Below are 20,604 nucleotides of genomic sequence, written 5' to 3'. Positions count from 1 at the left end.
CATAGTTTTCGGATCCGAATGTGGAAACAGTGACACGTGACACATCATACATGTTCGCTCTACTAAAACATTATATAATCAAGCCATCTTAGGAGATTTGGCATAACCCTTTCTTGGAGAATCAAATTATGATAAGACTTACAAGGTTAGAAAGAGGACTCATAGGGCTACTGCAGGAGACAATTTCAAAACTTTGAGATCTGAAAGTACAGAGTTACAGTCATTTCAAGATTGAGCTCATGAAATTAGGAAAAGGCAATATGAGTAAGTTTGATGGAAAGGATCCAGTAAATTGGATACTAAAGATGAATCAATATTTTGATCTACATGGTGTACCATTGTTACAAAAGGTATCTATTGCATCTTCATATTTAGAACCGGATCAATTTTTATGGTATAAAGGGCTTTGTTGTCATAAACAACTTGTTACATGGTCAATTTTCATGGAGGAAATGATAGCACATTATGAGGATACAAAGACCAACACCTTCTTTAGAGCAACACCACAACAATTGGAAGAAAAAAGAGAAAAAGGGCTTTGTTACAAAGTGGAAAGCAAAATTATCGCAACAAGGAAGTCTACCCCTCACAACTATAAAGATGGAAGTGTTGTTTCTCCTAGCCTTCCACAACCTACAAGGATTACACCACAACATTTGGAAGAAAAAAGAGAAAAAAGGCTTGTTACAATTGTGATAACAAATACATTAAAGGTCATAAGTGTTCTCGAAAGAAATTATTTTACATTGATTGTGGAGAGGAGGAAGAAAAGGATCAAGAAACGCCAAAAGAAGAGTATATACACCAGGAACCAACCCTAGAGAAAGAAAAAATGAATCCGTCCATATCTTGTAAAGCATTGGAAAGAATTACCACTCCTAAAGCTCTCAAGATAGAAGGGCATATCAAGAAGAAAAAGGTTCAAGAAAAGAAAAATCACATCGAGAAAGAAGAAATGAATCTAACCATATCTTGTAATGCATTGGATGGAATTACCACTCCTCAAACTATCAATATAGAAGGACATATCAAGAAGAAAAATGTTCAAGAATTGAAAGATCACATCGAGTCTCGAGAAATCAATATGACCATATCTTGTAATGCATTGGAAGAAATTACCACTCCTCAAACTATCAAGATAGAAGGACATATCAAGAAGAAAAAGGTAAGAGTGTTGATTGATTTGGGTAGTACCCATAATTTTATTGATTGTAAGATAGCCAAGGAATTGAATTGCTTCTTATATCCAGCACCAGAGTTTCAAGTGATTGTTACAAGTGGAGGAACCATATATTGCTGTAGAAAGTGCCATAATATCAAGCTATCCATGGGAGAATATGCATTAAATAGCCCAATTCTTTCCATTCCAATCGGTGGTGCTGATGTTTTACGAGGAGTTCAATGGCTACAATCTTTGGGTACGATAGCTTTTAATTTTCAAGAACTTTTCTTGAAATTTTTTTGGGAAGGAAAGGAAGTTGAATTGAGGGGTATCAAAGGAAAGCCTAGAAAGATAATCAAGTCTAACAGCATGACAAAGCTTCTAAATAAAGAACAATGGGGTGTAATTGCACAATTATATTCACTAGAGGATCCCACATCAAAATCATGTATTTCTCCAGATCTCCAAAATGTTTTGGACAATCATTCCAAGGTATTTGAGACTCCGAAAGGCATCCCACCTATTCGTGATCATGATCATGCTATTCATTTGATTCCATGAAGTCTTCCTCCAAACATCAAGCCTTACATATATCCATATGCCCAAAGGAGTGGGAACTCATTCAAAAGTTGCAGAAGATCCCAGTTCAAATAGTATTGCAATAACTTGATAAGGAAGGAAAAATCATATTGGAACCTGAAGCGGTCACAAAACCGAGAAATCAAAAACTATGAAATAGATCAGTTTAAGAGTGTCTCATCAAGTGGAAGAACTTATCCGCTGAAGATTCCACATGGGAGGACAAGAATTTAAACAGAAGCATCAAGAAATACTCAATCGTTGAGGACAACTCTTTTTGGAGGAGAGGGTCATGTTAGGTCCCTGTAATACTAGTGCAACCCCTTATTATTATTAGTACAACCCCCTTATTATATTTTTGTGCCCATGTAGTCCCCATATTGTTATTATTCTGCCCCATAGAAGCCCACTATTGTTATTATTGTGCCCTTACATTATTATTGTTATGTCGAGTTTGATTATATTATGACCCCTTAGACTCCTATATATAGAAAGCAGGTCTTGTCATTTGTATCATCCAACAATTGTTCATTTGTGTAATGTAAAGGAGGTTTCCCCATTGAAGAGGCTTATTCCTAAGGCGTTCATCTATCTTTTCTATCTTTTTGTGAGCTGGTTTCATAACATATGGTGATTTTTATCTCCTATTTTGTTTATTTATTTTATGTTAATTTCATGCTTTAATGTCAAGCCTTCAATGTTGAGGTAAACACAATTTATTTCAGAATTCAATTTAAGTGCTCTGTTAAAGGTTACTGAACATTTTAATGTTTTTTCTTCCATTGAAATATCTTAAATTCAGCTTCAGTTAGATGCCTTAGATGTTATCAATTTCATTAATCATATGCTCACCTATATACAATGAAATCTAACAAAAAAACATCATAAGGATTTCCTACCTTGCCCCTATTTAAGGATTCCTCATTTTATACATCATATCACCAAAAATCATTGACGCCATATGACTCCATGCCCAATGGATTTTCCATCTTCCCTTCCATCAAATTGTTAAACATATTCCTCTCTAATCTTAATATCTTGCCTAGTACTTAAGACTGAAGATTCATATATAGAGAGCCCTCTTTGAAGCTGGAGGGGCTAGATTCTAGTTTTAAAATGGTTTGTTCTTACCTTTGAGTTCCTCTCCTCAGCCTGAAGGAATTACGAAGTGGTAACAAGTCATATTCGTAAATCTATAAATACTTGCTCATATTAATAATTGAGGCTTCAGTAGCTTCTTCGTGCTCACCATTAAATTTTAGAGGCTTAATTTTCTTAAATTCTCCTCGAAACTCAATTTTCTATCTTTTGGGTTCTTTATGTCCAGAAACATTATCAAATTCCTCCTCATTATTTTCTTAATCTCACTCATATTTTGGGTTATAATATCATTGTTTATGTGTCCCAATGTTGTTTTCATGGTTAGAGCTTAGAATAGGGTGTCTGTGGTTTGTCTATGAGAAGGGCTCTCCATAATCCTCTCATGTTCTTGCATCAATCTTTCATTCTCATCTAAAAATCTTGCCATCTCACTTTTGAACTATTGAACTACTTCAAATAGTGCAACATTGGTGTTTTGAGATTCCTCTCCTAGCTAGACCCACATCTTTGGATTAGCTTCTGCAATTGGCACTAGGAAAACTCCAATTGTTGGCCTTACTGGTTGTGTATTCCTTACTCTCCTAATTATGTTCATCTTCCACTCTCTATTAACACAAATAAATCTTGTTATTCCCTTATCACACAAAGAGACCATAGTGTTGAAACATGGCTTTGATACCACTTGTCATGTATCTCTAAATACAACTCACTAAATTAATTGAGAGCTTAGTAATAAATGTCAACAAGTAAAAATAAAGAAAAAAGATTATTGTTTGGTCTTACAAACCATAGGATGAGGGTCCTGGTTTTTGGTTACAATACATAAATCATAATTTCTTTCTTTACTAGAGAACTTATATATTAAGCTTATCATACTATTCAAGGGTCAAATATTTTTATTGATTCATTAAGTAATAGGTCTTCTACTTCAACTAAGACATAAGGTATGGCTAATATTGTGGTGTGTGTTTCAATAAATCATGTTTAATGCACCCTCTAATTGTTGTCAAGTTGGTCCTCGAACACTCTACATTGTGCATTCAGACTGTCCACTTGGAAATTCTCACCTTGATATTTGACGCCAATTGGAAATCTCACCAGATTTGCAAACAATTGAATGTGTTGATCATCTGAAGAGGTTATAGAGGAACGAACATACCCTCCCCTCTCTGTCAAGACTCATTTGCATGCCTATATAGCAAGTTTCTTGCTCGATGATTCCTGTGAGGGTTACATGCCTAGGAAAATTTCCCATTTGAAACTTCTCCCACCGCATTCCATGGATAGAGATAGTACATGCAATAAAGAATTTTCCTCAAATTTATCTCATTACTTATCTCTGAGCATTTCACCAAGGGTTACTTCATTTTGATTCTTTTCTTTTTCTGTTTTGGTTCCAAACCCTTAGTCAAGGTTCAATATTATTACAAGTGTGTTTTATTTTCAGCCTCGTCTCCAAAGGGTTATACAAATGCCCAAAACCCTTCTACAAGTAACCACTCTCAACATGGTTGTTTGTATTTTTTTCCTTCCCACTTTATCTTCTCTAAATAAGTTGCTCATTTATGTAATTTCTTTCCTCGAACTCATGTTCCCCAGTGGGGTTTTACTCCTAAGTAATTTATATATACAAGGTGGGTTTTTTCTCTCTCTCCCATGTTTTATTTTTGTTACTTCATAATTTGTATACAGGCTTGGGACTTTAATTTACCATTTTTTCTCATTGTGTTGCAGGTAAGTCTCTTCAAGGTTATATACACGCTCATCCTTGCCCGAATTTGAATATCTGAAAAGAGACATTTTCCCTTCTCATTTTTGTTCCAAGTGTCATTTATTTCACTGTTCCTAATTGAAGAAGAGAACCTTACTGCCTCCATATTTCTTTTAAGAAACACCAAACAGGGTTAGGATAGTTAGTGTTATTTGCTTCTTCTTTTTTAAGTTCTATGAATAATTAAGGGGAACAACGAATTTTGTCTTGCCTAGGTTATATACTCAGTTATGTATGCTAGAAGGGTATTTGTCAATATAATGGGTCATGGAATGATAATTAAAATTTGATTCTTTCAAAGAGAGGCTCTATATATCACCATAGGAGACTAGCATAAGTATATTGTAACTCTTGGTTTTTTTTCGAGTTGTAATAGCTTTTCAGGTTATAAGCCATTGGCTCCAAATTATATTGTGTAAGCATCTAAACTATTTTATTTTGAATAATTTAGACTTGTTTAAATGTAAATTTGGTTGGACATGCATAATATTTGGTCGATTTTAATATTTTATTTATCAAAAATTATCTGATTCTTGTTTTTCTCATTAAGGGGTATGCTTGGCCTATAATTTTTACATTTTATGAATAACCTTTGTCTCTTAAGAGTTACATATCTAGGGTCATTGTTCCCTTTCTTTTAATTAGAAATTGAACTACCATGTTATTTTTTTCTTACACTTTGGTTCTGACAGAAGTTTACATCCTCAACTCTGTGAGGCTTAGGCACTGTTTCAAGGATGCCAACTCCCTAAATTGACCTAGATTCTAACCTAATCCAATTCCCGTAGTCTATTCAAGTTTTTTTAAGGAAATAAGCTTAACAACTCAAGACTAGTCTAGAAGAGCTTGTCCCAATCTTATTTTCATTTTTTATTTTACTCTTTTTTGTGGCTCTGAAGTAATGGTACTATTTACCTAGTTGTTACTTTTCTAGCAACCAGGTTGGGAAAACTAATATGTGTTAAAGAACCCTCTTATTTTATCAATATCAAGGTACCTTACCCATTCTGATTCCACTAAATTGGATGTTTAGAGAAATTTCACTTTCGTATCGAGATTCCTATTATGTCTTTCAGAAAACAAAAGATTTCTACTATTTAACAATAGAACATAAATATTCATTATCTAACAACCAGTTAACTTTGCAATTCCTACAAAACCCTTTTTATTCATTGTGACATGAAATTTTATTTAAGAAAACAATATTTTATTATCATTCCATCGTATAAATAACAAATACAAGATCATTTGTTTGACACTTATTTTAATCTCTTATTGTCCTGATAGGCCACAAACCACTGGGAAAGAAATGCTCCACCAAACCTTGAGATCAATATTTAATACTGCATCTCCTCTCGAGCTTGCTTTACACCAAAAGTAGTGTCCAGAATAGTAGGCAGTACATGAATTTTATTCCCAGAGGTTATCTAATCACAACCAGACTTAGCCACAGTTAAAAGTTTGAGCATCCAATCTCCAAACAAACTCCACTGGCCAACTAGCTCTAGAGTCTATTATGGCTCAAAGTCTTTTCTGAATTTATTTTTTTATTCTTATCCTTCAGCGTCCTCTCTCTTCATGCCCCAGGTTCCCAATACCCTCTTGTCCTTCTTGTTTTTTAAGCTTTTATTACCAATGGAGGAGATTAAGTAGGTAACTACCTCACCCATAATTGTCCAACTACATGGGTGTGAACTTTCTCTAGCATTGGTTCCCAATCATGGTTCATCCACAAACATTGTGCAAATAAAATAAAATCAAAACACATATCCATATATGTCTACTTATAGTTTAGATTTCTTGTCCCACGATTAAAAAAATATTCCTTTAACCATAGTAAATCAATATATACGAGGTTACCAAGTACTTTTACATCTTCCCCTCCTTGGGCTAAACACTGTCCTAGTGTTTCCAAGTCTCCAAAATAGGCCGGGGTAATTTTATTTTATGAATTTTTCATCCTCCCAGGTATCTTCCACTGGGCTAAATTTCCTCAATTGCACCTTACCCAGGGCGATAACTTACTTCTAAATCAATACGTCTCTCTAATATAGGATGCATAGGTGTTCAACCAGGAACTCTCCATCTTGATCAACCTATACCCATAACCATTAAATCATTGTTATTCCTTGTTGCTATCATTTTTATAACACATATATATAGATATGCATTTTATAAATTATTTACTTGTATATCCTGCAAATTAATGATATCTCATCCCCAAACAACAAAAAAATTCCATGTGTAGCTTAAGGAAATGGACCTGGGAACCAAAACGGGGTTAACTAGCAAGGTTAGTAGCGATACTGCTCTCAACCCGTAACACATTAACGGTGGAAGCTTGAACATGGGTCATATTTAGCCTAGCAGTTACCAAGGTGTAGCCAGCAATTACCAAGGAGCAGTCATCAAGAGGATGGTCAACCTGAATGACACCATTGATCTAGACCCCGAACCTAGTGACATCCTATTGGTCTAGGGTCTAGAGGTCACAGACCAAAACATCGAACAGTGTATTCATCTAGCTGGATGACACAGAAATGAAACTCGAGGTTTGGAGGAGGCATGGGAATAGAAGAGAACCCTAGGCCTACTAGAGGATACCCTAGGTTTATCGTTTCTAAATAGCTAGAAAGAATTCCCCTTCATCCAGGAGATGCAGACTCAAGAAGAATAGGTAGGAGCGGCATCAAAAAACCTACAAGTAGGTCAAGAAAACCCCCATCCTCTTAGTCTATTCTATTCCAAAGGGTTAGAATACATCGTGATAAGTTGTGGTCTCGGAAGCATCGAAGGAAATAACGCAGGCTTGAAGCCTGGAGTGGCACAAGAAACAATTGTAGAACAACGTTGGAGTCTAGATCAGGATGTAAAACCCCAAAATCGCCTCACCTGCAGACAGGAAAAACAACAATTTCTGACCTCGGGGTTTGGTGTTGTAGGGCTTCTGAATTTATCAGATGGGGTTAAGGTAGAGGGGAAGACAATGGAGGGGGAACCGAAGCAAGGGAAGGAAGTAGATCTCAGAGGGGCAGAGGAAAGAAGCGAAGACAGACAAGAAGAAGGTAGACTAATATAAAGGAAGAGGGCTCACCCAAGAAGAAAGGAGAACAATAACACTCTAGGTAGAATTAGAAGATGTGGAAGTGACCACTCAGGACTGGGAGGAAGGGACACGACAGAGGCAGGTGGGGGAGAAGAGGAGAAAGCCCAAAATAATTAAGAGAAAAGAATCGGTTGCAAACCTGATTCTGGGAATGAATTTGTAAATAGACGAAGCCATGGAAGTCACGGATCTGATGCTGGTTGGAAGGGTAAGAGGGAAAAAACACTCAGCTAACTTCATTCAGGAGTGGGCTTACCATCACTAGAAGCAAGCCCCAGACTCAGCCTTTCAAGTCTCAACACTCGCAAAGGGATGGTTTATGGTAAAATTTGTGAAAAAGGAAGTAGCGGACTGGGTATTGGAAAGAAATTGGGCATTTGGGAGGAACCTGATCCTACTCAAGTGATGGAACCCTTTTTTTGACGCCCAGAGGGAACGAGTCGATGAGCTACCAGTTTGGGTTTGCTTGCTAAGGCCCCCGTCGTTTCTCTAGGTTGAATCAGTCTTCAGGTCTAATGGGAATCACCTGGGGAAATACATGGAAAATGACATGTCCTTTTTACAAACCAGAGACTTGGGGATGGCTCGCATCTTGGTAAGCCTCACCCCACGGGCAGGATTGGCAGAAGAAATCCAGCTGCAATATAAAGAGTTCAAATATCTACAACAACTTGACTATGAGCACCTTCCATTCCACTGCCATAGGTGTCACATTTATGGACACTTGGAAAAAGAATGCCCTATGGCACCCAGACGTCGAGGGACGAAATAGAAGGCTGAGACAGGGGGATCAACAATGGAAACTCAAGAAAACAAACCCCCGGAAGGAAACAAGGGGGAAGAACTGATGGACATAGATGGTCCCCAGAAGGATCTAGACATAAACACAGAAGAGTAGTTGAAGCCCATCCAGGAGCACCAGTCACCCTACTAGCTCGAAGGGAATTCAAAGAACCAGGATCTTCTAGCTGATATAGAAGAAAGTCACTCACTCGACAAAGAGGGTATGGGTCTAGCCTTAAACCTACCTTCTGTTTCTCCTGTAATTTCTTTACATATAGTTGAACCTGTTCTTGGTCCCTCCAGGCAACAGAAAATTGCTGCTCCAATTCTAAGCTCAGATAATATGCAAGTTGAGAGTATAATCACCTCCATTCCCAATTTAGATCTGAATTGTGAATATGCCTTAACCAATGCTACCCTTCAGAGAGACAAAACCCTTACTGCATCTAATCCGTATAACCTCAGGCCTTGAGACAGAAAACCTCCCCCATGTTGAGTGTTGGGGGTAGTGGGAGGAATCAACATGCAATCCCCCCAGCCAGGAGACCGAAAGACAAGAGGGAGGAAAAAAACTTATCCAAGGCTCAGCTAAGAGCCAAGCTAGATATTGCAGATGGAAAGAAAATGCTCATTTCTGGGGCGCTTAGAGCAGAAAAACCCCCTCCTGAGGTCAACCAATGATCATTCTCTCCTGTAATTGCAGAGGCTTAGCCCACAACCCTAAAAAGTTGGCCTTAAAAGAAGTAATGCAGACTTACAATCCGGATATACTCTTCCTTCAAGAAGCACTGGTAGCAGGCAAAGAAGTATCAAAATCACTGTTAGAAATTCTACCAGGTTGGATCATCCAAGTCTTAGATGCCAAAGGTCATTATGGGGGTCTAGCCATGGCATTTAAGCAAGGGAAATTCAAAGCCCTAAATTATTGAGGGATGGACCAGGTAATGGGGATGGAACTCTACTACCAAGAACTCTGCACCACTCTATTGATAGTAAACATTTACGGGCCCTGCCAAGGAAGAGCCCTCTTCTGGAAGACCCTCCTCTCCAAATCCTTATTGAACAACATGAACTTCGTCATCGAGGGAGATTTAAACTTATCCATAGGTTGCTCCGAAACTTGTGGTCCCTCGACCAAAGAAGACCAACTATCATATTTTTTCACCAATCTATTGAGAGATAACAAATTGTTTAACATTAACTTGTTGAAGGTTAGACCTACCTAGAGAAATAGGGGAATTGGGGATGGTGGTGTCGCAAAAAGACTGGACTGTTTCCTCCGACGAGAGGAAGCAACAGCAAAGATCCTAGCCTTTTGTCAGTGGGTGGGTGAAGGGGGAATCTTGGTGGTGAGCTCCAATATTACAGCAATGATACTGCAACTCCCGGGACTCCCTACTTTACTTTTATCAACCCGGTAGTTTGTAACAAACTTGGGAGCGATGGTGCTATATGCACAAGTACTAGCTCTTACTGCAGGTTGTCACTTGATCAGCTGGTACAAGTTCGCTAGGATCTCAAGCGAACTTCTATTAGTTCTTAGAAGAATCTTTTAACTGTGATGGAAGGAAGCTAACTCAAAAGAGGCTAGTCTACTTATAGAAAGAAGATGAAATCTGAAAGGAAACGCAAACCCTAGCAAACCCTAGTTTTACTGACAAACACTACTTATGCAAGAAAAGAGATGTAAACTACTGAACTGGATGCCATTGACTCTTGAAAAGGTAAAATTCATCTGTTTAATCTACTTCTGAAGGAAAATATGGAAAAATCATCTTTTTGTATTTTTGAGCAATTTTATGCATAATTATTATGCATGTGTTTTAGATATTTGTGACTGTGCAGAGGTTTATTGGCGAAAGGAAATGGAGTGGGAATTTGCAGGAGGTTAGGAAGGCATGGAGAAGACCTAAGGAGTCCCTAGCATCCTTATGGAGATTTCCACCACAATCAGACTTTGAAAAATCGCTCTCATGAACTTCTACAGGAGGCTGCAGGGGTTCTACAGGAAATTCTACAGGAACAGGCCGAAAGTGGTTTTTAGAGGGTTGAAGGTGGAAAACCAGTGGGAAAGAGGAAATGAAGGATGGATATGGATATTAAGGGGTGTGGAGCCTAGTAAATGAAGCTTGGAAGTGATGAAGATCGTTGGATTTGTTCAAAGGTGAAGGAAGCAATGTTGCACAAAAATGTAGAAATTAGGGCAAGTTGGGAAAGTATGGCAAGTGAGTGAAGGAAATATTGAGAGAGAGGCTGGAGAAGGTTGTATGATGGAGGAAGGATAGGTTGGAGTGTCTTACAGGTGTTTTGCACACTACTTTCCAAAACTGATCTGAGCAAAGACTAAAAATACAGAGATTTATCTATTTTGACGTAATTCTGACCTAGGAACCAGAAGAGTGATGAACATAAATTGATGGATAGGAAGTTATCAAAGAAAGCTATGGAAACTAAGAAAGAATAGATCTAAGCATGAAAACACAACTGATATCAACTTTTCCAACTCAAAATCTATCACTAGCAATTGCATTGGAAGGCAAACATAGTGTTTTTGTGGCAGCAAGTGTGCCTGGTCTCAATTCATAGTCCCAAGGAGGGAGAAAGGAGATCAAGGACTGCTTGGTAACCTTTTTGTGGATCTTTTCTGTTATCAAACTATCAAATCAACCTGAAGCAAGAACAACTATCTTAATCATCAAAAACAACCTAAGTAACAAAGCAATATTTAACCTAAATAACAGAAAGTATTCTATGAATGCAATAAAAATACATAGAAGTACACAAAGGAGGTACTGAGCACTTGGGTTGGGCCCAACCCCAAGAGCTACAGCCCCGTAAGAAAGATCAGATCTGGTTCAAAGTTCGATTCATCTTCATTGATCAAAAAATAATAGTTACATCACAAAACTGTCTGCAAGAAGAAGCTCGAAAATGAGCTAATTACAAGGTTGCACTAAAGTGCGAAAATAGAATATCAAATGGCTAAAATATAACTAAAATATAACTAAAAAACCTAAGGCCCTAAGCCTTCTTATTTATACAAATGGGGACCTCCAACAGTCCTCCTAAAATCAGGGAACTCAGCTTCTTCGAACTGAAGATAACAGCAGTCCTACTTGACTTGCTTGGGTGCCGCTTGGCTTTGTGCTCTGAGTTTTTGATGGAGAATTCGACGTAAGGGCTCATAAATGAAGGGGACACTCTCCTAAAAATCCTCTCCCTTGTTCTTCCACAAATTTTGCTGCCAAGTGCTCATTAAACCTTTGATTTTGTCTCAAAATTGACCAAAAATCTGCATAAAGCACACATTAGACTTTTTGGCATAATGACTCACCCAATTCATCCTATTAGCATAAATATGATCAAAAACATGCAATAAACTAATGAGAATGGTGGATTAAGCTGAATTAAGAGGTAAAATGAGCCAATATAATTACCCATTTCTGGGGCTCATCATCACCCCCCTACTGAAGGTGTTTCTCATCCTCTGAGCAACTAATCTATCTCTTCATCTTTGATGGCCTTGGTGGCCTCCCTATCATCCCAAGCTTCCAATGTGGTCTACTCATGTGTACCATAAAATTCTACCTTCTTGTCCATGTCCTTCCACTGCTCCTCCTATTCCGCTGGTTTCCTTCTACATTCCAAGGCTTTTATTGCCCAGCTGGCCATGTAGGCCATTTGGGCTTTTTTTTCCTGTAACTGCTGTTTTAAAATTTTGCACTTCACTGCCCGAGATTATTTTTTCTTGTAGTAGTTTCATTAGCATTTCAACATCAGCTTGTGGCTCTCCCTCTTGCTGTTCTTTCTCTGTTGCTTCATTGTCTGCTAGGGGACCTTCTTGCTATTGCTGCCCTCCCAAGATGGACAACCTATCTCCCTTATGAATTTCCTACTGCTGTAACTGCTTTTTCAGTAGTTCATTTTATTCCTGTAGATGGGCTCTTTTGTTGCTCTCTATGTGCCTTACCATGGCCAACTCCCCTCTTAATTCCTTTAGCTTGTCCTCCATGTGGCTTATGTCCTCAACTCCTTTAGATTTAGTGATTTGCATCCACGTGTGGGTTCTGACCCTTTCTTTTTCCAATTCAAAGAATAGGGGCACAACAAATTTCTATGGGATGATTTCCCACCCTCTAGCAGATTGCAAAGGAGCCCAAATTAGGCTGATGGCTTGGTTCAGGTATTTCTTTGGCCTTGATCTCCTCTTGTGACTTTTTTGTTGCCTTCTCCTCCAACTTTTCAGTTTCTTTTAACTTGCTGGAGTTTCCTGTAGAGATGTTTCAGCTTCTTGTAGAACTGCCTTTGAGTCCATCAACTTGATTCTCTCTTTCCAGGTGGAGGTTTTGGGGCTTCCTCTTCCATAGGTGATAGATATCTTGGAAGGAGATTCTTCCTTCTTTTTAGTGGGTGTATCCTCGATGACAATTGGTTCCTTTGATGGTGGCTAGGGTTTGCCCACTTTGATCCTTCTGCTCCTTCTGGCTATAAAATACATGGAGGTTTGCCTTTTTCTTTTTCCTTTTTGTTTTGGAGGTGTGCTTAATGCAGCAAGCATAGCTGTTGCTTCCCTTGCCAACATTTCAGGGGATGTTTCCTTCTGTTGTTCTTTTCCTTCATTTCCTGAAGCCTTGCCTATGTCCACTGGTTCTGCTTATGTCACTAATATCTCAGGGTGTGTCTTTTATTTTTCTTGCTGGGTCCTTACCTTGGCTGTGACAGTCTTCTTTGGGCTTTCTTGGCCTTTTTCTTCCCAACCTTTGTCCTTTTCCTCTTCTCTATTTTTTATGTTGTCTCCTTTTCTGCCTTAGGCCTAGTAGTCTTGTCAAATTCCTCTTTTTCTTCTTGTTTCTCCTCTATTTTCCCTTCTGTTTGAATGTCATGTGCTTCCTCAATATTGTTCTTCTAAATTTCTTCAGTTTGCTCCTCCTCATCACTGCTGGATGGGTTGATGTCCTCAGTGAAAGTTTTGAGGTCATAATCCCTCGACATATTTCTGAAAATTTCCCAAGCTATGGGGATAGTATAGGTGTGTAAGGCATCTTCCACCAATAGTTTGATGAGCCCATGGTGGGCCAACTAATCTGGGACCCCTGCATTTAGCTTTGTGCCACATTCAATCAAAGATTGGAGGAGGAAATATGGGAGGCTCAACATTTTAGCTAGAGGAAAGTCCATCCCATATCTCAATTCGTGTAGCAACCTAAAATGATAACAATAAATTATGTTGAACCTCCCTTCACATGTGATATACTTCATTATTTGGTAGCTAACTTCACTCTAGAGAGGAGGCAAGCTTGTCCTTGTGACCCCGTTTTTATCTTCTACAGGATGCTCCTCAGGCAGAAAAAATTTCTTCTTAGCAACTTGTCCCAATGATTTCTCCTCTTTGCTCCAAGGGAGCCCTAGTGGGAGACCAGTGATTCTACTAATAAAATCAAGTGTAAGTTCTAGGGTCAAACCCCTAAAACTAACTGTGGCATGTGTCTTCGAATGTGGTCTTAGGGACATCAAAAATTCTTCAGTCATCTCCTCATCATATCCCTGAATTATGTCAAACAAGGATATCCAGTTTGCCCTGGTGAAAAGGGCCACCACCTCAAGGTGCTCAGGAAATTTGCTAGAGTTTAAAGGTCCTTTTCTCATGAATCCTCCTGGCATGGTGTTGAGTGCTTCTTTTTTGTGTTTTAACTGGAAAAAAAATGCTCAAGTGAGAAAAGCAGGCAACACTGAAATAGAGGATAGTTGATTTCTATCTTTTACTAAAGTCAAAGAAGGAATTTCCCATGTGCTTCTCCTCACAATATCAAATTGCAATAATTCCCTTGTTTTAAACTGCTGTTATCTTGAATTTGACTTTCTGTTTTTGAAAAGAATTTATTTTTTTTTGTGACAGAATAGAGGATAAGGACATAGGTTCTTTTCAACAAGTAGATAGATATGTAAAATTCGTTTTTTCACACACAGGCTGGTTTCTACGGTTGCATGTATTTTCTTTACAGTAGAATTTGAGAAAGGAGGAGACAGACTTTGAATGCAGAGAAGAAAATAGAGAACTGTGTAAAACTCATGGAACATATGCAGGCAAACTTTTAAGCTTCACTCTCTCTTTTCAATCCACTGTTGTGTTTTTAATCCACCACCTTATTCAAATAAGTCATATGCTGAGAGGTTTCCTAAGCCTACCTCGTTTCCAGCTCGAATTTTGAGAAAAATCTCGGGTTTTCCTTCTACAGAGTTGTTCTCTGCCCTTCCTGTAGAAATATTCCGGCTCCTGTAGACTGTGTTTGTCGTTCCTGTAGAACCTCATAAGCAGGAGGGTTTTGAAAAATGGCAGAGAATGACTAGTTTGCTGCTATGGAGGTAGTATAGAGCTTGTTGCAGCTGTGGGAATGATGATAAAATGGAAACAAAGGTGGTGAGAGTGTTTCAAAGATGAGTTCTTACAGCTATTTATGGAGACTTCCAGTGATGGAGGGTGAGTTGGCCAAGTTTACGTTGGCCCCATGCAAACCTTTGGTCCCCATTGTAGTGCTATTATGAAACTTCATGTTTTCTATTTGTTAATAACTTGACATCAACTGCGCTGGAGTTCAAAACATCTGCCACTATTTCCTGTGAGTTGACTATACACGTGTGTTGTGTGATCTCCAGATGAGTGCAATCGAACTAGCTGAGGGTGTCCAGTTAACTGGCCACCTTTCTGGCTTAATCCAACCATTTCATTCGTTTATGAAGTTTTGAATCATACAGATGCAAATAGAGGAACTGGTTTAGACACTTACCTATAAGTCGAAATGTGCATGCTGCTTGGTTCTTTTGCTGCTGCATGCTCATATTCAATTGTTGCATGCCTGTATCCCTTCTGCTATATGCTTTTTACTGTCTGATGTGTGGCTATTTTTCTTGTGCATGTATCCTCTAGTTAGATCTAAGCTACAGGAGTCTATTTCAACCTTCAGATTTGCACCCTCATGCTGTTGATCCTAGATTTTTGCAGGGCAGCAACTTGTTTTGTCCATAGCTCCCAAATGATAGACTGGATTGACCTAAAACTTTCTGAGCATGTTTCTATCATCATTATGCACACCTCCCATAGCAAAATTTTGGTTAATGGATGCACGGATTTCGAGAAAAACTGAAAATGGCTGAAGGTGACAGAGGTCAATTTCTTGGAAGCCATGCACTAGAATTGGCTGAAATTGCTTGGGTAGGTTACTATCACCCATATGAATATCCACATGAAATAGGTTTTTAAATGGATGGACAGATATGGAGAAAATGCAAAAATGGTTGAAGGTGATCGAGGTTGATTTCTTGGAAACCGTGCACTGGAATTGGCTGAAATTACTTGGGCATGCTTCCATCATCCCTATACAACTCCCCATGAAACAATTTTTTAAATGGATGCACGGTTTTCAATCTAAGTAAAAAACAAATTTTTGCTCTATGTATTTTTGTATCAGAGCATTCTGCAGGTTTTTGGACAGTAAGAAAAATGAGCTTGGCGTGTGATGCAAGCATGGAAATGATGGAAGAGAGGTTTGAAGACTGTAGGAGGGTTTATAAACCCTTTATGAAGCTTCCCTGTTCCTCAAACTAATTTTGAAGTCCATTTCTAGCTCTCTGTAATTTCTACAGGATCCTCCTGTAGAAAACACAATTTTCAGAAAAGAAGCATAGTGAGGTGGAAAGGATGTCAAGAATGATGGATAAGGGTGAGGGAAGGTAGGATAGGTGTTGTTATTGGTTTCATAGCTTTCTTGGCACCTGCTGCTGCTTCCTGAAGTTTTGCAAACCTGCAATACAGCTGAAAATTCCTTTTTTTTCTTTTTTTTTGAAAACAACTAGGGCGCCTCAAGGAGGTTTTAATCCTAATTGCCTGCCCTGGGTGCCTCCAAGGGAGGTTTTCACCCAGGGATCTTATTTCCTTTTTCTTTCCTCTTCTTTATAACCCATTGACAACCTCATTGAGGTTTTAAATCAATGAGCCAATCTAAGGCGCCTCTAAGGAGGTTTTCACCTTAGATTTTTATTTTTCTCTTATTTTTCATTTTTTCCTTTTTCCCTTTTTTCTTTTTTTCTCTACCCTACCATACTTGAAAAACAAAATCATTCTCAAGTATAAGAATACTTCCAATGGAGCCATGTTCACATCGAGATGATAGACGAAATGATGTGGAGGCTTGAAATGCATGCTTAAGAGATATCTGGATTTCAGAGACCAAATGATTTGACTTTGAAGGGATCAAGCATAGTTGAGGAATAGAGTACTGCTACAACTTAGTGACTGTCTGGAACCATATCTAAATATAACTATAATGTCCTTGGCCTTTCTACTGATCTAGATCATTCTTCATGTCTTCTTCTATCATGACCTTCACATCTTCCTCTTTTTGCTGACTTTTCTCTTGAATACATGGAGGATTTGATGGTAACCATGAGAGAGCTCTCTCGATCTCTGATTTTAATGTCTTCTCTTCATCAAGTGTAGCCCATGGTCCTTTGATCTCCTCTTTTGAATCTTCTTTTTCTAGATGTGGTTCTTCAATGCTTTCAATATAATCTCTTTTTTGCAATACTCTTCCTGAGCTATGGTGAATATCATTGAGCTCAAGAGGAGTCGTTTGGGCATGTTGTGCCTCATCATTGTAATTAGGTTGAGCTACTCCAATGTGTGGGTTTTGAAATGGTGGTACGGGTAGTTGAGTGGGGGTGTACATTTGAGATGGATGTGGATGGGGTTGTGGTTGGGCAGGTGGTTTCCCACTATATACTTGCTAAGCCTGCCTGTTATTTGGGTTCGAGTTCAGTTGAGCAGGCATTTGGGGCTGACTTGGTGGAGCAGGAGGCGATGGTTGTGGTTGATTAGGTGGTGGAGGCAAAGGAGTAGGAGGAGAGTTGTACTGGGGCCTCCACCCCTAATGAAGTGCATTCCATTGAGGCTATGGCTAAGCATAGGGGTGAAATGGATGAGAAGCTAGTTGAGCATGATATTGAGATGGATACGACCAAGGAGAGGGTGTGGACCAGGAAGGATGAGTAGGGGGACCCCAAGAAGGCATGGAAGTGGCTTGGTAGGGCTTGTAATAAGTCTAGGATGTCCCTTGCATTCCCTGTTGGTAAGGTCTATGTCCATGTGGCCTCCTTTGGTTCATGAAATAGAGTGGTTCAGTGGCGCCTTTGGCCCTCTGGTATGCAACTTTAATTCCAGGCAAGGAAGGGTACTAATTCATAGGATGGTCTTCTTCACAGACAAAACACACTTCTATGGAGTGCAATGGACATTCGTTCCTAGGATGATTTCTAGTGCACCTAGGACAAAAGATGGCCAAAACCCTCTCAGCTTCCTCTCGATATCTTTTGATATGCATGGCAAGAATCTGCCTCAGCTCGCTCTTGAAATCTTCCCACATGTTTCCAGTTTCACCTTCAATGCATGAGTTGGAAGAAAAGGTATTGCTCCCAACATTTCTGTTTTCATCCATGGGCTCTAGAGGAATGGGTTTCTTCTTCTTCTTCCCCTATAGGTTCTTCAAATATGTCTAGCTATTACCTAAGGGTGTTTCTTGATTGCAGCCACCGAAGAAGAGAGAAGGTTGGCTGTGTGAAGCAGTGGGGGTGTTGTGCAAACATTTTTCTGAATTATCTCTACTCCTACGAAGCATGAAAGGAAATATTTTTGGTTGATTTTTGTTTTTTTTTTCTTGTACCTGCAAAACTTAAATAGATTGAACTGCAACTAACTAAAAGCTATCTTGCTGAAATGAAAATGCAGATTTGAAATGAAAGAAGAAAAGGACTAATCTATTTTGCTGAAATGAAATTGTAGATTTGGAATGAAAGCACGAAATGCTAATCTACATTTGTTGAAATGAAATTATGGAATTGAAATGAAAGCAGGAAATGCTAATCTACGCTTGCTAAAATGAAACTGCGGAATTGAAATGAAAGCAGGAAATGCTAATCTACGCTTGCTGAAATGAAATTGCAGAATTGAAATGAAAGTAGGAAATGTCTAATCTACTTTTTTATAATTGAAATTGTAGAATCACAATGGAACAACTACTCTACTCTTGCTGAAATAAACTACTTAGTAGAAGGTTGTAGTAGAAAATAGAAGAAAAGCAGTAATCACAAAATACTCTTATGCTTCCTTGGCAATGACACCAAAAAGATGGTGAGCTCCAGTATTGCAGCAATGATGCTGCAACTCCTGGGACTCCCTACTTTACATTTATCAACCTGGTAGTTCATAACAAACTTGGAAGCGACGGTGTTATATGCACAAGTAGTAGCTCTTACTGCAAGGTGTCACTTGATCAGCTGGCACAAGTTCGCTAGGAGCTCGAGCCAACTTCTACTAGTTCTCAGAAGAAGCTTTTAACTATGATGGAAGGAATCTAACTCAAAAGAGGCTAGTCTACTTGCAGAAAGAAGATGAAAGATGAAAGGAAACATAAACCCTAGCAAACCCTAGTTTTACCGACGAACACTACTTATGAAAGAAAAGAGATGTAAACTACTGAAATGGATTCCATTTACTCTTGAAAAGGTAAAATGCATGTGTTTAAGCTACTTCTAAAAGAAAATATGGAAAAATAATCTTTTTGTATTTTTGAGCAATTTTATGCAGAATTATTATGCATGTGTTTTAGCTATTTGTGATTGTGCAGAGGTTTATTGGCGAAAGGAAATGGAGTGGGCATTTACAGGAGGTTGGGAAGGTGTGGAGAGGACCTAAGGAGTCCCTAAGACCCTTCTGGATATTTCCACCATGATCGAACTTTGAAAAATCACTCGCATGAACTTCTACAGGAGGCTATAGGGGATCTACAAGAAATTCTACAGGAACAGGTCGAAAGTGGCTTTTAGAGGGTTGAAGGTGGAAAACCAGCGGGAAAGTGGAAATGAAGGATGGATAGGGATGTTAAGGGGTCTAGTACCTGGTAAATGAAGCTCAGGGGTGATGAAGATGGTTGGATTTGTTCAAAGGTGAAGGAAGCAATGTTGCACAAAATGTAGAAATTAGGGCAAGTTTGAAGAGTATGGCAAGTGAGTGAAGGAAATCTTGAAAGAGAGGTTGCAGCAAGTTGTATGATGGAGGAAGGATAGGTTGGAGTGTCTTATAGGTGTTTTCCACACTACTTACGAAAACTGATCCAAGCAAAGAGTAAAAAAATAGAGATTTATCTACTTTGGCCTAATTCTTACCTAGAAACCAAAAGAGTGATGAACAGAACTTGATGGACGAGAAGTTATGCAAGAAAGATATGGAAACTAAGCAAGAACAGATCTAAGCATGAAAAAAAAACTGATATCAACTTTTCCAACTCAAAATCTAACACTAGCAATTTCATTGGAAGGCAAGAACAGTGTTTTTGTGGCAGCAAGTGTGCCTTTGTCTCAATTCATGGTCCCAAGGAGGGAGAAAGGAGATCAAGGACTACTTGGTAGCCTTTTTGTGGATATTTTCTGTTATCAAACTATCAAATCAACCTGAAGCAAGAACAACTATCTTAATCATCAAAAACAACCTAAGTAACAAAGCAAGATTTAACCTAAATAACAGAAATTATTCTATGAATGCAATAAAAACACATAGAAGTACACAAAGGAGGTACTGGGCACTTGGGTTGGGCCCAACCCCAAGAGCTACAGCCCCCTAAGAAAGATCAGAGCTGGTTCAAAGTTGGATTCATCTTCATTGATCAAAAAATAATAGTTACATCACAAAATCGCCTGCAAGAAGAAGCTCGAAAATGAGTTGATTACAAGGCTGCACTAAATTGTGAAAATAGACTATCAAATGGCTAAAATATAACTAAAATCTGACTAAAAAAACTAAGGCCCTAAGCCTTCTTATATATAAAAATGGGGACCTCCAACAATCCTCTTAAAATCAAGGAACTCGGCTTCCTAGAATTAAAGATAACAACAGTCCTACGTGACTTGCTTGGCTGCCCCTTGGCTTTATGCTCAGAGTTTTTGATGGAGAATTCGATGTAAGGGCTCATAAATGAAGGGGACACCCTCCTACAAATCCTCTCCCTTGTTCTTCCATGAATCTGGCTGCCAAGTGCTCATTAAACCTTTGATTTT

Source organism: Pinus tabuliformis, chromosome 3_2 (genome assembly GCF_031772625.1).
Source record: "Pinus tabuliformis cultivar Carrire ecotype Pingquan chromosome 3_2, CPIR1, whole genome shotgun sequence".
Classification (NCBI taxonomy): domain Eukaryota; kingdom Viridiplantae; phylum Streptophyta; class Pinopsida; order Pinales; family Pinaceae; genus Pinus; species Pinus tabuliformis.
Note: the sequence above shows the minus strand (reverse complement) of the source record.